A 16,070-nucleotide genomic window follows, 5' to 3' on the forward strand; every position below is an offset into this window, starting at 1 on the left:
CAACTACTGTGTGATGTTGCGTTGCAGTTTTTTTTTTCTTCTGAGCTGATGAGCAGGCTACACATTATCAGATCGAGAGCTGTCTGAGAACTACTCTAAGAGAGGGAAACGGCGCTATGATAACTGTGATAACTGGAGTGTGCAGCGTTTCCATGGGCAGTTTTCCTGAATCTTGACTCTTGTGTGTGGAGTGTTCATAACATCAGCATCATGTTTTTGTTTATTTGTTTTGTTGGATTAAAAATAATTAAATAAACTGGTGATCATGCTTATGGATCACCATGGCACATATCTCCAGCCATATGATTTATTTATGCAGATGAAAAAGTGAGTGTGAATGTGTCTGACATCACAGTGTTTTTGTGCGCTGTGTAAAAGTAATTGCCTTTGATTGTGAGTGAGAGCGGTGATTCTGCAGGTCACCAGCTATTGTAACGGAAAAAAAAAGAAAAAAAAGAGTGAAAAAGAAAAATAATCATAGGAAAAAGGTTTTGTGTTGATCAACCAAAAAAACAACTATAATTTCGTTTTCTGCTTTTAAGAAAGGATTGTTCACAAAAACACAGAGCGAGAGAGAGAGAGAGAGATATGTGTTGATTAAGCAGTGATGATAATAATGAAAATGTTTTAGTTTGTCACTTTCAGGTGAAAAGCAGACCTGAATCAATTTTCCACATGCAGCAGTCGGAAGAAAGTTATATTTTAACATCATTGGAAACATGCAGGCCAAGTTTCTGGCTGACTTATTTACAGCGCCATGTGTCTCTCAACCTCACAAGCAAGCAAGCTCTCACCCCTCCCTGAAGACAAGGAATGCAGCTCCAAAGCAATAACATGATAAAGAGACAGCATCAAGTCCTGAGCAAAAAAGTCCCAACAAGCAGCAGTAATGTGGATAAACAGCAGCAGAAGAAGAAAGCAAACCCATCTTCCTGTCTGATTGGTTGAATTTCACGGAGGGGCGAGCAAGATGGCGGCGTGAAGAGGAGTTTTTGTTCGAGCGCTCAGCACGAGACACTTATTTGACGTCTTTCTGGCTTTCGGGACTTTTTTGGAGATCAGCGCGCTAAACTTGCTGGATCTGAGGCCAGGGTCTGCGGCGGCAGCATGTTGAAATGCTCAAAAAGGACTGAGTGACTCGGGCAAGCCACATGCGGCTAGCGACATGAAAGAAATGGACCCTTCATGATGCGTTCAACGTGCCAGCGCTGTGGTGGGAAAGGCTCCATCATAAACACGCCCTGCGCCGAGGTTCAGGCCAAGAAGAAGAAGACGATGACTTCCAAGCCCAAGAAGGTCGGCCTCAGCGTGGGCGAGCTGATTGTGAAAGCCGTGGCCGCTCTCAAGAAGGCTCTGGCTGCCGGAGGCTACGATGTGGACAAGAACAAGGCCCGTGTCAAGACCGCCATCAAGAGTTTGGTGGCGAAGGGCACTCTGGTGCAGACCAAGGGCACCGGGGCCTCCAGATCCTTCAAGATGAACAGGGTTACTGAGACCAAAGCTAAGACGCCCGCCGCGGCCAAAGCCAAGAAACCGGCAGCAGCTGCTAAGAAGTCGCCCAGGAAGGCAGCAGCAGCAGCACTTCAGCCACTAGCACGAAGTCAACCGCATCAGAGGACAATAGAATGAGAGTGGTGAGAACACAAATTTTATTTTTAATGTGGGAAATCAAAATTTGGGTTAGCAAACCTGGGGAAAAGAAAACTGACTGCTTAAGTTGGAAAATTGAGACGGAGTCTGAAACATTGCGAAAATAGAAACATATACAAAATCACACACACACAAGCAGAACATGCATTAACCCTACTAACAATTCCAAACACAAAATGACTCATGAAGACTCATAGCACATTAGTTAAGAAATGATTAAATAATAGCAGAGAAGTGTGTAGGAAAGGCAGCTTTAAGAACATGCTCTGCTGGAGATGCAGCTCCACAGACATGCATTAGACCTGCCTAATAACACAAACACATGTAATGAAAATTAGCTTGTTATCTTTCATCAGTGTTAAAATAGTGTCAATTTAGCAGACACTTGTTATTAAATACTGAATTTATCCAATGCAAAAAATTGACTCTCCAAGTTGCAGGACAACAGTTTAACTTTTGTGGGAAAAAAGATCCTGGTTTGACCAACCAGTGATCAGACAATAAATTTAGTTGTTAAAATGGTAAATTGGGAGAAGCTTCCTGCTTGATTGAGGCAGCACATGTAATTTACTGTATGAGGGAAATTGTCTTTTGTGATACTATTTTGAACATGCTTTTCTGTCGTCCTGTCAACTTAGTGGGTTAATAGCTGATATGCAAATTAGTTGATTGGTTTTAGATTAATGAAAGGTGACTGAATTCTAGTATGAGTGAATGAGATGTGTTGGAGTTGTTGTGTGTTGAGTGGAGACTCCAAAACACTGAGTTTCCTGCTTTGATGTGCGAGTGAATCCTGTATTTAGATACACAACTCTGAATACGTCTGAACAAACTTCTTTTGTGAAGTGCATGACAGCATGTCACATGTTTTATGATGAAGGAAAAAAAGGAAAACTGAATAAAATAGATCTGTGGCCTAAATGAGTGAAGAACACAGACCTGGTGATTAAACTCATAAGTTAAAGAAGACATTAGGCTTATGTTGTGAGTGGTGCAGCTGATGGTTGATTTGGAGTGAATCTAGCTGATGATTTTTCTTTTGTTGTGAAGTCGAGCCTGCCGATTAGTATGATGGTATGATGAACCATGCTAATGGTATGATTTACCCTCCTGAGATGAGGAGTTTGTGTCATGACTTAACAAGGCCTTTTTATTTTGATACTTTCACAGTGCACTGAGAGTTTGGTTTGATAATCTCTGTTATTTTTTATTTTTCATTTTTGAACAAGCACTGATTTTTGCTTGTGAATTTCTTTTCTTTAAGCAGATCTGCACGTCGGGAATTAAAAATGCTACACGTCGTCGAGAAAATTGTGCCAAGTGAGTTCTCCACATTTAAATGGACTCTGGAGAAAGCTACTTATTTGGGACAATTATTAAATGACAGTCCCAGTCCAAAAGGATTCAGCGATGTAATCCAAACTAAAGTTCTTCTTTTTCTTTTTGAAATGACGTCATTTTGCTGAGAGTGGAAACTAAATGCGACGATAGGTTCCACTATCAGCAAAGAAAGAAAGAATGAATGCATGAATGAGTGAGTGAAAGGAAAACAAACTGACTGACTGGTAAAAGCTGACAAAAGCTGACAAGACTTTACTGATGTAACACGACTGTGTGAAGTTGACCCCCGCCTGGCAGAGGTGCAGATGAGTCTGTGTGTGCTTCCCTTTACAGAAGCAGAAAGATGACAGCAACACTTGAGGTTGCGTGATGATTTAACATTTTAAATGCCATTTTCTGTGTCTGTGAATTTACTATGTGTGTGTCATTCACTAGCTTGTGTGCTCACAGAGATATCTGTGACAAAGTATGCATACGCCTGCGCAAGCGCTAATATTTGCATTTTCTTTTCTTACAGCATGCCAGTTCTTCATGTGAATTGATGATGCGATTTATACCAGGACAACTGGTTGATGTTCTTTCCCACTACAGGATTTCTGGGTTTATATGTGAATGACATTCTTTCCACGGCTAGGGTTAGCTAACTTTATGGTGTTTTTATGGCACCTCTGGAACCTGTTGACCTGTGTCTGACCTCCGTCTGACCACAGTCAATGTGTATTGCTAATGTTTGTTTCTTTGAGAATGCTGTAGTAGATTCAGCTGAAGCGGACAAGTGACATGAGTAAAACAAATAAGAGATTACGGTGTTTATGGAATAGTTTATTATGGGCTCATTTGCTGGCCACTTTTGAACCCATAATAATAATATATGAGTGGAGTGACTTTGCTTAAGAGAAGTCACTGATTACATTAATGTTAACAGAGCACATGGGATGATCCATGTTTGAGGCGAATTATGGTAATGATAGTGATTTAATGATTTGAGAAAACCTGCACATGACACTTGTCTCGCCCGTGCTGAATGCGTATTACTTTTTTTGATATAATTGTTTATACGTGTGAAGTTTGATTTTATTCCAGATTTTGTGTATGCAGGCTCCTGGTGGAGCCAGTTTTTAAGACAGGGATCCAGGTTTGGTGAGTTGACGCATGAGAAGTGTCCATGCGTCAAGAGGTGGGGTCCAGGATTAACATTAAACAATGTTTACTATTATTGTTGCAGTGATTTGTGTGATTAGCCGTTTTATTTACAAATATTAAACCTATGCAAGTGGTGCATCCATGTTCAGATGAGGCTTTGATGGCCTATAAGTGAAGTTCACTGAACTAAAGAATGTGGTTTGATGATTGTTGACATGCTCTCCAAATAGAAGTTTTTCTTCTTAGCAAGGAAATACAGGTGCAGCAGTAATCTCCTGAGAAATCTTCAGAGGCCCAGTGAGAAGCGTGAACCATTCCAGGCATAGCTGACAGCCAGGCAGTGGTTGAGGTCAAAGGTCAAGCTGGTTGGGGCCCATCATGAGATCAGACCTTGGAGCCACAGCAAGGACCATGAAACTGCCTGCAAAATAGAGGAGAGGATCGTCCACAAGATGGGAGCTGAGGCCAGGAGAGAGGCTTCAGGAGGATCAGAGATCATCTTCAGCACAGCAGACATCACACAGAGGGCTGTGCTACTGAGCTTCCAGGAGATTTTAAATAAAATGAAAGATTCAATATTGACGCTGAGGAAGACAACTAAGGTGTACGACGTGCTCTGCCTTAAACCTTCAGCAGCGTTGGAACATGAAAACTCGTGGGATGAGGGGAGCGTGCCAAGCTCCATCGACAGCGCAGAAGGAGTTCGAGGATGACATCATGATTCTGTGAAAGCACAGGAACCAGAAGCTATGGTGGTGATGACAGCAGTTTCCTATGAACATCACCTAATGCTGTGCCACTGTACTGTGCATACGATGACACTCTGAAGGCTGCTGGGATCATAACAGCAGTAAGATGACGGAACCCAGCACCCTTTCCACAGAGAGCTTTTCTGCAGAGCGTGGACAATTAAGGAGTCATAAATATCCCCCTCACAAGACGAAGGTCTGAAGTCAGGTGATGGGGGCTGGTAAGAGGCCATAAAACTAGAGTGCTGAGAGGTCTGCAGCTTTGGAAATAGCTGAGACCCATGTTGACAAACAACAAAACCAACTGGTATGTTTGAATGTTTATTCTACATACATTTGGACTCTGGTCCTATGGACAACGAAACAACTAGAAGAGACATTCATGTCGCCCTGCAGAACTCAAACCACTCTGCAGAGAGACATGTGATGTGCACACCTGGAGGAAGCACCACCAAGCTGAGATGTTTTTGGAAATGTTATCTTCTTATTTTCACTATTAAATTAACAATTTCTTTGTTTGTGGGATGCAGTTTGCCATGAGATGAGATCAATGAGGAATGGGATAACTGCTAATACATTTGTTAAACTGTGTACCCTTTCAGTAATTTAGGGTGATTTGACATATGCTGAGTATAAAAAGGTTTGCATTGAAACTGTCAGACATGAGGTATTCATACCTGGGAACTTTTCAAGCATAAAGGTCAAAAAGGGGGGAAATGTTAGATTTGTATTGTTGATTGTCATTTATGCTTAGAAATATTTACTTATATATGCTTAGAGTTTTGTAATTAGTTGTAGATTGGTAGAGGTTTTGATCCTTGATAGTCTGCAAACTTTGTGTGTATTAGACAGCACTTTGGGAGCATGAGAGGTCATACCGTGTCTTATTGTTTTATGGTAGGATTAACGTAGTTGCGTCTGTTCTAGTCTAAGTGCTCTTTGTTTAGATGAACTGCAGGATTTCCTCACCGTGTTATCTAGGATGAACCATCTAGGGTGAGGGGGAGGCTACCCTCTTCCTGACCAAGGATGTTTGACCCTTTGATCAGCAGTACACACACACACACACACACACACACACACACACACACACACACACACACACACACACACACACACACACACACACACACACACAGGCAAGGTACTCTGTTTGTATGTAGACGTCGTATGTTAATGAACCTATGCATATTCATGTAACCTCAATAAAAGGACAGTGTATGGGAGAACGGACGAGAGCTACTGGGGTCAAGCGAAGGGACGGCGCTCTGTCCAGTCTCTCCCGTGCACGAGTACCATGAAGAAGTTTGCCTACTTGCGTCTTGCTTGCAGTGTAATTATATTGTCTTCAACGTTCCAGCAGATGGGTTCAAGCTACAAACCTATCACACAGCAGCCATTCTCAGTTGCCAGATGTTTATGGAGTGTTGTTAAAAGAAGACGGATAAACATGGCTGCTTACCAACTTCTTTCAGACATTTTTTGAGACATGTTTCTGCCAACAATTTCAAAATGAGCCATTTTATTCTTAAAATGTCTTTCTTTTATTTGTTTTTTGTGAACAAAAGATGGGTTTTTTTGGAAATCATTGCATTCTATTTTTATTAGAATTTTACACAGCCTTACAACCTTTTTGGAACTAGGGATATGCATATTTTAAACACTTTGTTGCCATTATCCCCTTCTTAAAGCTACCGTATTTCCCGGACTACAAAGCGCACCTGAATATTAGCCGCACAAGCTAAACTCAGGGGAAAATCCTGTTTTGTACATACATTAGCCGCACCTGACTAAAAGCCGCAGGTGTTTCAATAATGACTTATCATATGTAAGAGAATATGCACAAAGGGAATTGTCAGGAAAGAGATGGCGCTACTTGTACGGCACTATGTTGCCTGGCGGATGAACATGTGACCAACATACCACTCTTGAACCCCGATAGTGTGTGTCTGATCACATGCCCTTCCGCCAGGCAACGTAGTGCCGTACAACAGCGGAACAAACAAAACAAATCGTCTTATGATATGACAAAAATCATGGACAATCCATAGAAAAGCCACACCTGACTAAAAGGCGCAGGGTTCAAAGCTTGTGCAAAAAGTAGCGGCTTGTAGCCCGACAATTACGGTAAATATCAATCAAGAAGCCACGCACTAGAAATTACAAGGTCTACCCACTTCTTCTCAATGACAGAGTCTGATTATTATATTCTGAGGATACCTGGAAGGACTTTTTTTGATAAAGATAAACTGTAAGTTGTCATTAACCACTGTAATGAGCTATTCCATCCTGTAGGTTTTTTTTTAACATCATTTTCTGGGATATATTTCAGTTTTATTGGAGAATCCGAATTTCTTCCCAGTGTTTCTCCAGCACACATCCAGCGTGGCTAAATTGTACTTTTCTTTCAAACCAGTTTGCAGGACAATAAGCAATTTTTTTTTCTTGAGCAGTTACAGACAAAAAAAAAAAAAAAAAGTTGAGCAGTTACAGACAGGGCAGCACGGTGGTTAGCACTGCTGCCGGACAGCAAGAAGGTCCTGAGTTCAATTCTACCATCAGGCCGGGGTCTTTCTGTGTGGAGTTTGCATGTTCTCCCCGTGTTTGCGTGGGTTCTCTCCGGGTACTCCGGCTTCCTCCCACCATCCAAAGACATGCAGCTTGTGGGGATAGGTTAATTGGATAATCCAAATTGCCACTAGGTGTGAATGTGCGAGTGAATGTGAGTGTGAATGGTTGTCTGTCCCTGTGTGTTGGCCCTGCGACAGACTGGCGACCTGTCCAGGGTGTACCCTGCCTCTTGCCCTATGACAGCTGGGATAGGCTCCAGCGCCCCCCGCGACCCTGAAAAGGAGAAGCGGAAGCGAATGGATGGATGGACAGTTACAGACATGTTAAAAAGAGCCTTCATAGGACTCCATACAGTCCTTTGCCTTTTGTTTATTAAAGACCTCTCTTAAAGTCCCACCACAGCATTTCAGTTGACTTGATATCTGGAGTTTGACTGGGTCGATGCAACACTTACTCCTATTCTTTTTCAGACTTTCTGTTGTAGACTTGATGGTGCACTTAAGATCATTTGCCTGTTGCATGAGCCAGTTTCAGTGAAGCTGTAGCTGTTGGACGGATGGCCTCACATTTGACTCTAAAACACTTTAATATACAGAGGAATTCATGGCAAACTCCTACGGCTACAGCTGCAGAAAAGCCCCGAATCATCACCTCTCCACCTCCATGCTTGGCAGTTGGTATGAGGTGTTTGTACATATTTTATTTATTTTTTTGTTGAGTATTGCATGATCTGACCTTGGAGTGATTTTCCCACAATGCTCTAGACCAGCAAGCTGCCAAAACGTCTGCTTTTATAGACACGATAGGTCTGGCTGCTACTTATCCTCTTAAGGCCTAAAGAAGCAAGAAAAGTGTACTTAGTTTTTTTATTTTTGTTTTGTTTTGGGGGTTTATTGTTCTAAATAATCAGTTTGCTAGCAAAAAGAGTGTGAATTAAATTAATAACACCAAAATTGTAAAAAAAAAAATTGTGTCCTTTGGCTAGTCAATTGTAAACAAGGACCAAGCATATAAACATTGACTTTTAGTGACTGATAATGTAATAGCATATAATTCACATAATTTTTTTATATTCACATATGTCAGCCAACATTTCCTTGTCATCTTATCTCAACACCACTCCACAACTCTCATCAGAATAGAAAAGACAGGTGGTTTCAAACCATGTCAATATAATGCCCCCCAAAGTAATATAGTGGTCAAATGTGTAGGTTTTTCTTTTGATGTTTTTTTCCATTTGTTAAAAAATACATGAGACACTGTAGTTGTACAATGTTTTTCAAAGACGTACAGATTTTTATGGTTAAAAACAGAACAAAAACCCGTTACATAACTGCATTCACAACAACTACAGTATTTAATCCACAGTTCTCGTGTAGAAAGGGTTATAAGACTTCATTCGTGGGAACTGATCACACAATCAAATAAAATTACTATTTTTGGTACGTACCATCTGTTTGGTAAACCTGGAATCAAAAAGGCATTTTTACACACATATAAACTGAGTTATCAGATGGATATATGAATGGATAAACAGATGGAGAGGGATATAGAGCAGTGTATTAGAGACCCTAATGCTGAAGTCACATTTCGAATGTTAATTTCCAGGATTTTTAAAGTTTGGGTGTTTTTTAATCCAATCACTAATCCTCTTCTCCCCACAGGTTTTCATAAACACATTCCTCTGTAATGATGTATGATATGTAATGAATGCAATATAAAAAATAAAGTACAAATATAATGCACTGTTAATAAAGCATGTGTGACTTTTTTTTAAATTATCTTGAGAAAATGCCAACTACTGCTGGTAAAATACTAATGCTTAAACAGATCTAATGCTACAGTGACCATTTGTTCACCTACCATACACTGTAGCTTTACTTATTGTATAAGGTTAAAAAAATTAAATAATACTAAAAAATATTAATTACTTTCTAAAGAAGGCACAAAGAATTTCAGGTTGATTGCATTTTCTTTGAGACTGCTAAATGAAACATTGGGAGCAATATATTGCATTCTCATATTATGATGCCAACTTGAAACATTCTTTTAAACTTATATAGTAGAAAGTCTAAAGGGGTCCATGTGTAATGGGCCTTTTTATGCATGCACATTATTAATGCAGACACATGATTAATTCTAGGTGACACATTGTACGATGTCACTTAGATATATGGTACAATAATAAGATCATTTAAAATACCCGTCTGTCTTATGTAAACCTGAGGACAAAGACAGTAGAATATAAACTTGTCGCTTGTAGTAGCTTATTGTTGACCGATGCCTACATGCGAGGACAAAACAATCTCAGCCATTCATCTGTTGTTTTGAGGTTTTTTTCCTAGTTTCAAATTATTAAATATAGCTATGTACTGCAGGCTGCAAGAAAAGTAGGCATCCCTGCATTGCACAGCATGATCCCGAACAACAAACAGAAACTACGTCTCTGTGGGAGCTACAGAGAGCCTGTGAAATTGAAATGTATTTGTTTGAAATATCAAATTTGTGAAGTTCAACAAAGTGTGACTAAGCACATCAAAGGCAATCTAAATATCTACAAACTCACCACAACAACCCTTTACAGTTTGATGCAGAGAATGTCAGATTTAAATTCAGCACAACGCTGAGCTGAAAATATTAGCATCCAAAAATAATCCGTACACGGCACAAAAAAAAAAAAAAAAAAAAAAAAAAAAAAGGCAACCGGTCAGGGAGGCAGCTGTATGCACCAGATGTTATTCAGAAATGTCAATCACAAACTATTCTTTTTCCTGCAAAGCCTTCCATCATATCACTACCTTGTGACTGGACATCAACATTACTCGAATTGTCATATTCTTCGGAAAATACCAAAGGCACAGTGGGATTTAGCTATTTATCATTTATAGGCCAATTAAAAAAAAGTCTGCGTCAAGAGCCTGGCTGCTGAAACATGGTGCCAAGCATTCCTTGGATGACTTATTGCCACAGAAGTGTGCCAATGATGTTGAAAGAAAACAAGGTCAGCTGTTGAGCAACCAGTGCATAGCATACTGTACTTTATACTTATTACACATGTGTGTGGAGATGGAGGGTGAGGTTTGGGTGACCATAACACTGTGATCTCTCTCTCTCTATATCTATATATCTACATCTATCTATATATATATAAAAGAATCCCCCATTTGCCCCTGCGGGTGGTCTATCCTTCAGGCTCGGGTTCTCTACCAGAGGCCTGGGAGCTTGAGGGTCCTGCGCAGTATCTTAGCTGTTCCCAGGACTGTGCTCTTTTGGACAGAGATCTCCAATGTTGTTCCTGGGATCTGCTGGAGCCACTCACCTAGTTTGGGAGTCACCGCACCTAGTACCCCGATTACCATCAGGACCACTGTTACCTTCACCCTCCACATTTTCTTGAGCTCTTCTCTGAGCCCTTGGTATTTCTCGAGCTTCTCGTGTTCCTTCTCACTGATGTTGCTGTCATTGGGAACCGCTACATTTATCACTATGGCCGTCTTCTTCAGTTTGTCTACCACTACTATGTCCGGTTGGTTAGCCACCATCATTTCCAAGGCATACATGGAACGCCATAACCAAGTGGCCGGCATAGTGGTGGTGGTGGTGGCCGGTGGTGGCTAACCAACCGGACATAGTGGTGGTAGACAAACAGAAGAAGACGGCCGTAGTGATAAATGTAGCGGTTCCGAATAACAGCAATATCAGGAAGAAGGAACACGAGAAGCTGGAGAAATACCAAGGGCTCAGAGAAGAGCTCGAGAGGATGTGGAGGGTGAAGGTAACGGTGGTCCCCGTGGTAATCGGAGCACTAGGTGCGGTGACTCCCAAGCTAGGCGTGTGGCTCCAGCAGATCCCGGGAATAACATCAGAGATCTCTGTCCAGAAGAGCGCAGTCCTGGGAACAGCTAAGATACTGCGCAGGACCCTCAAGCTCCCAGGCCTCTGGTAGAGGACCCGAGCTTGAAGGATAAACCGCCCACAGGGGCGAGCTGGGTGTTTTTTTATTTATATATATATATATATATATATATATATATATATATATATATATATATATATATATATATATATATATATATATATATATGTGTGTGTGTGTGTATACATATATATATATATATATACACACATATATAATATCCCTCATTCCCTAATATAAACAACTGTATTATACACAGGCATATTAGGAAAAAAAAGTAGAATTTTTATATATTTCAAGCTTTTCTCTCTAGAAGTTTAATATTTAAATCTACTATTATAATACATGAGGTCAGGCAGGAGACAGTTTTCAAAAAAAGGTTTAAAAAAAAGAGTTTGACACTTATTTTGGTAAAACAGGAAAACATAGAGGGAAATGCAGAGCACTATTGTAACAGATGCTTGCACCTTATGGCATTTTTGCCCTTCCTCTTTCCTTCTTGCTTGGCAAGTCGCTCTTCAGCAATATCTGTCTCCCAATATACCCAGTATCTCTCCATCATACATGTCCAAATGAGCTTAATCTTCTTATTTTCACTTTGTGCATGACCCATCCTTTGTGAGCTGATATACTCATTCCTAGTCCTGTCTACCCTTGTCATTCCCAATGCAAATCCCAAGGAAAATCTTAGCAATCTTTAATTCACATTCCTCCAGATTTTTTACTTTAGAAAATGCTAAAAGAATTAGGCTGGAACATTGTCCCAAGTTGCCGTTTCTCACCGTGGTGCTAGTTAAGGCACATCGTTCAGCGTGAATTCATTTGAGAATTACTCGTACTATATTCACATGGGTACAATTAGAAATCAAGCAGACTTTGTGCTAGGGAGCTGGCTGGTTAAATGTCCATGTGTCCAGATTGCTTCAGGCATTTGGATTCTGAAACGCACATGCAACAGCTATATCTAGAAACGTTGAGAGATGCAGTGCATGTGTCAAAGTGAACAAAAACAACGAACAAACACCACAAAACATGTTTACAACCAGGACAGACCATCAGCCAAAACATTTCCAGACCCCTTTTTGTGGTAAATACTTAAGTTGTATTCCTGCAGCAACAGAGCCCAGCGCATAAGGCGTTGGTTATGATTAAACATGCGAGCAAGGAACACGAGTGGGTTGTGGTCAGTGTACACAACAAGAGGTAACATGCTGGACCCCAGGTATACATGAAAGTGCTGAAGAGCCAACAACAAAGCCAGGGTCTCCTTTTCAATGGTGGAGTAGTTTAACTGATTTTTATTAAACTTGCGGGAAAAGTAACAAATGGGGTGGTCCAAACCCTGCAAGTCTTCTTGCAACAGCACTGCCCCAGCCCCGACAGCACTGGCATCAACCTCAAGTTTGAATGGTCGCGTCAAATCAGGTGCAGATAACACAGGGGTGTGGCAGAGAAGGGCTTTTGCACTCTCAAAAGCATCTTGACACTCACTTGACCATATAAACTCAACCTTTGGGCTGAGTAGGTCAGTCAATGGCTTGACTACAGAGGAGAAATTTTTACAAAAGTTTCTGTAGTTTCTGCACCATCCCTAAAAACCTACGCAACTCACGCCTGGTGGTAGGTGTGGGGAACTCTTTAATCACTGCCACTTTGGCATCAATGGGCCGGACCTGTCCACGTCCCACCTCCCTGCCCAAGTACATCACTGTAGCTTTGGAAAACTCACACTTAGCTAAGTTGAGAGTTAGAGTAGCTTGAGCCAAACGGTGAAATCTCTGACATAGAGTTTCCAAATGATCTTTCCATGTTTCTGTATAAATTACTAGATCATCTAGGTAGGTACTGCAGTTGGACAGGCCACGGAGGACTTTATTTATCAGCCTCTGGAAGGTGGCAGGAGCGTTACACATCGGGCTGGGTATCGTCACTGATTTCTAGAATTGATTCCATCCCGATTCACAAGGTCCTGAATCGATTCAATCCACGATTTGATTCAATTCGATTCGATTCGGGGAAATTTTGCCTCAGACAGTCAGAAATATTATAATTCTGATCACTTATCAATACATATCAATATTTTTATATCTATAAAAAGAAACCTGACACTTGTGAGATTTTATCAAAGGTGTAAGCATTACAGCAGATTCCTTTGTGTCAAAGTAACTGAGGATAAAACACAGAAAAACATGAAGGCATTTTTCCTGGTCTGGGTTTTTATGGCAGATGACCTTAAAAATATTGTGCAGTCAAAAATGAAGTGAAGCACAGCAAAGTTACAGAGGTTTGATTAGAGACACCGCAAAGCATTTTGCAGTTTTGCATAATTTTAAAAAGTTTTAATTTGTTCAGTATTGAACAGCGGAAATGAGGCTTTCTTGTCGGAAGTAAGAAAAAACAACAACAACAAAAAACAGCTGCCGACACCGTAGACTGGTGGGTAATAAGTAGGGGTAGGTTTTTATTATCGATTTAAAGAGAGAGAGAACGTGCTCTACATGAAGTGTGATTTTATCGTGGTGGAAGCAAAACAGCAAAAGTAAGAGGAAATTCGTGGCGATGTTTATGATAAGTGCAGTTTGGATCATCTTTTGCTGCTGGTTCAGTCAATATTGTTTGGAGAGAGATAAAACCTGCAGCTTCAGAATCTAGCGCAAAAAAGACGTAAACACAAAGTGCGGACCTGCCGACGCTTCAAAATCAGTGAGCTTTTGGCTTTCAGCCCCGACGGCGTATCCCTGTACATGCATTCGGGTGAGAAAGGCGACATCTCACTCATTCAGATGCGTTGGGTCCGCGTCTTTGTGTAGAATCCGTGTACCTGCTCTCATTTACTGTTTTAGCTGTTTGGTGGTTGTAGACATTTTGTGAGGTTTAACCTGAGATTCTGGCGTTTCGGGCAAAATAAATTTATATTAAAAAATCGATTCAGGATTTTAATGAATCGATATCACGTTATCCAGACCAAATCGATAATCAAAACCCACCCCTAGTTATACATGCTGAATGCCATGACTGTGTACTGTAGAAAATCGTCAGGTGTTGCAAAGGCAGGAGGGACAGTCTACACAGTCTGTTCACATCAACAAGTCCCCCAGGAATGAAGAATCCTCAGCCTTTTATGCTTCCCAGTAAATGCAGGCAGGCGCGTCATTGGTCCGTCGTGTTCAAGGCTCCTGCAGCAGCCAATGGTGTGTGTGGACTGACACACTCTGATCTGCATGAAGTTGGGCGGGCATAGGTCCCTGGCCAGCCAATCACCCGTGAGTCCTGGAACGCTTTGATTTCCATAGAGGAAGGCGGGGCCACCTGAGGCCAGAGGTCGTAACAACAAGAATATATCAACTTGCGTCCTTTGATTCATGGGCTCCAAACCATACCCAAAAGCAGATTGTACCCTGTGAACCTCAGTTTGCGCCTGAACAGAGCCAGTTTTAATTTCAGCTACCAGATGTTGCTGGGACATTGGGCAGACCGCACTCAGCCAAATAAAAATGTGATGAAATTATTTTTCAGGATGACATTACATTTTATAAGAAATGTAACTCTCCTCAATAACTTCTCATGGACTTATATTGATTTCTTTTGCAAGGGTATAATGTTTTTTCAAGCATTTTTAAGCTTTAGATAAAGTAAAGGCACTCCAGAGGGTCATCAACATGGCCCAAAAAATCACTGGACATCCTCTTCCCTCCCTGAAGGACCTGTACAGCACTCGCTGTCTCAAGAGGGCACGCAGCATCCTACGGGACTGCACACACCCAGGACACCGGGTGTTTAAGCTGCTGCCGTCTGGCAGGAGGTTCAGGCTGCTGAGGTCCCGAACAAATAGACTCAAGGACAGCTTTTACAACAGGGCAATAGCCCTGATCAATGTAAATAGCTGACCTGACTGGATACCTCCCTGGACTTTTTAGGGGGAGGTAACAATGTTTAAAACAATAACAATAATATTTATATTTATAACAAGGTGCAATAATAATTAATGTGCAATAATAACAGTGTGCAATACACATACACTTATTCTTCTTTTTTATACTAAGTTAATATACTGTGTTGTGTTGTTTGTTACGTTGTGATGTGTCATATCGTGTCGTGTTGTGTTATATGTAGTGCCGACGTAGGACAGTTTTTCCAATTTCATTGTACTACTGTACTATGTATGACTGTGCAATGACAATAAAGAGTTATCTTATCTTATCTTATCTTATTAAACTTAAAAAAAAAAAAACCGTAGACGTTTATTCAGGGCTCAATGTTGCTAAAGGATCTGATGTATAGATTCACAGGTCTGATGCCCATTCTCTGTAAGAGCAAAAATAAAAACTAAACAAAAAAAACACAACAGACTAATATACCATTGAAACTTGCTTAGGGTAAATTTCAGGCAATCTAATCCAGACTTCTCTTTAAGAGAACTACAGAGTGAAACAAAGGACTATTTCTCGAAAGTAAATGTTTTGAAAAAGTAACCCCAGGTCACTAATTAAAAAGTAATACATGCATCCCCACTATAATTATACCCGCACTGACTCACTGCCCTTCGGTGTATGGAAAGTCATAACTAATGTGTCAGACAGATGTAGCCCTTGAATGAATTCACAGGACACATTGCAGATCTTTGAAGCTGTTGCTTTAGATAAAGTCTTTTATCATATGAAGGGGAAAAAGTACTAAAACCTGCTCGCTATGTAACCACA

The 16,070-nt window shown here is 40.8% G+C and overlaps 1 protein-coding gene across 10 annotated transcripts in view; it reads right to left on the reverse strand.

The window, feature by feature from the left end:
* LOC308404971 (CUB and sushi domain-containing protein 3-like) overlaps positions 1–16,070 on the reverse strand; it is a 251,895-nt gene that overhangs the window by 184,598 nt on the left and 51,227 nt on the right. The gene's annotated exons all lie outside the window — the stretch shown is intronic.

The sequence above is a fragment of the Rhamphochromis sp. 'chilingali' genome, assembly GCF_963969265.1.
Source record: "Rhamphochromis sp. 'chilingali' genome assembly, chromosome: 11".
NCBI lineage: Eukaryota > Metazoa > Chordata > Actinopteri > Cichliformes > Cichlidae > Rhamphochromis > Rhamphochromis sp. 'chilingali'.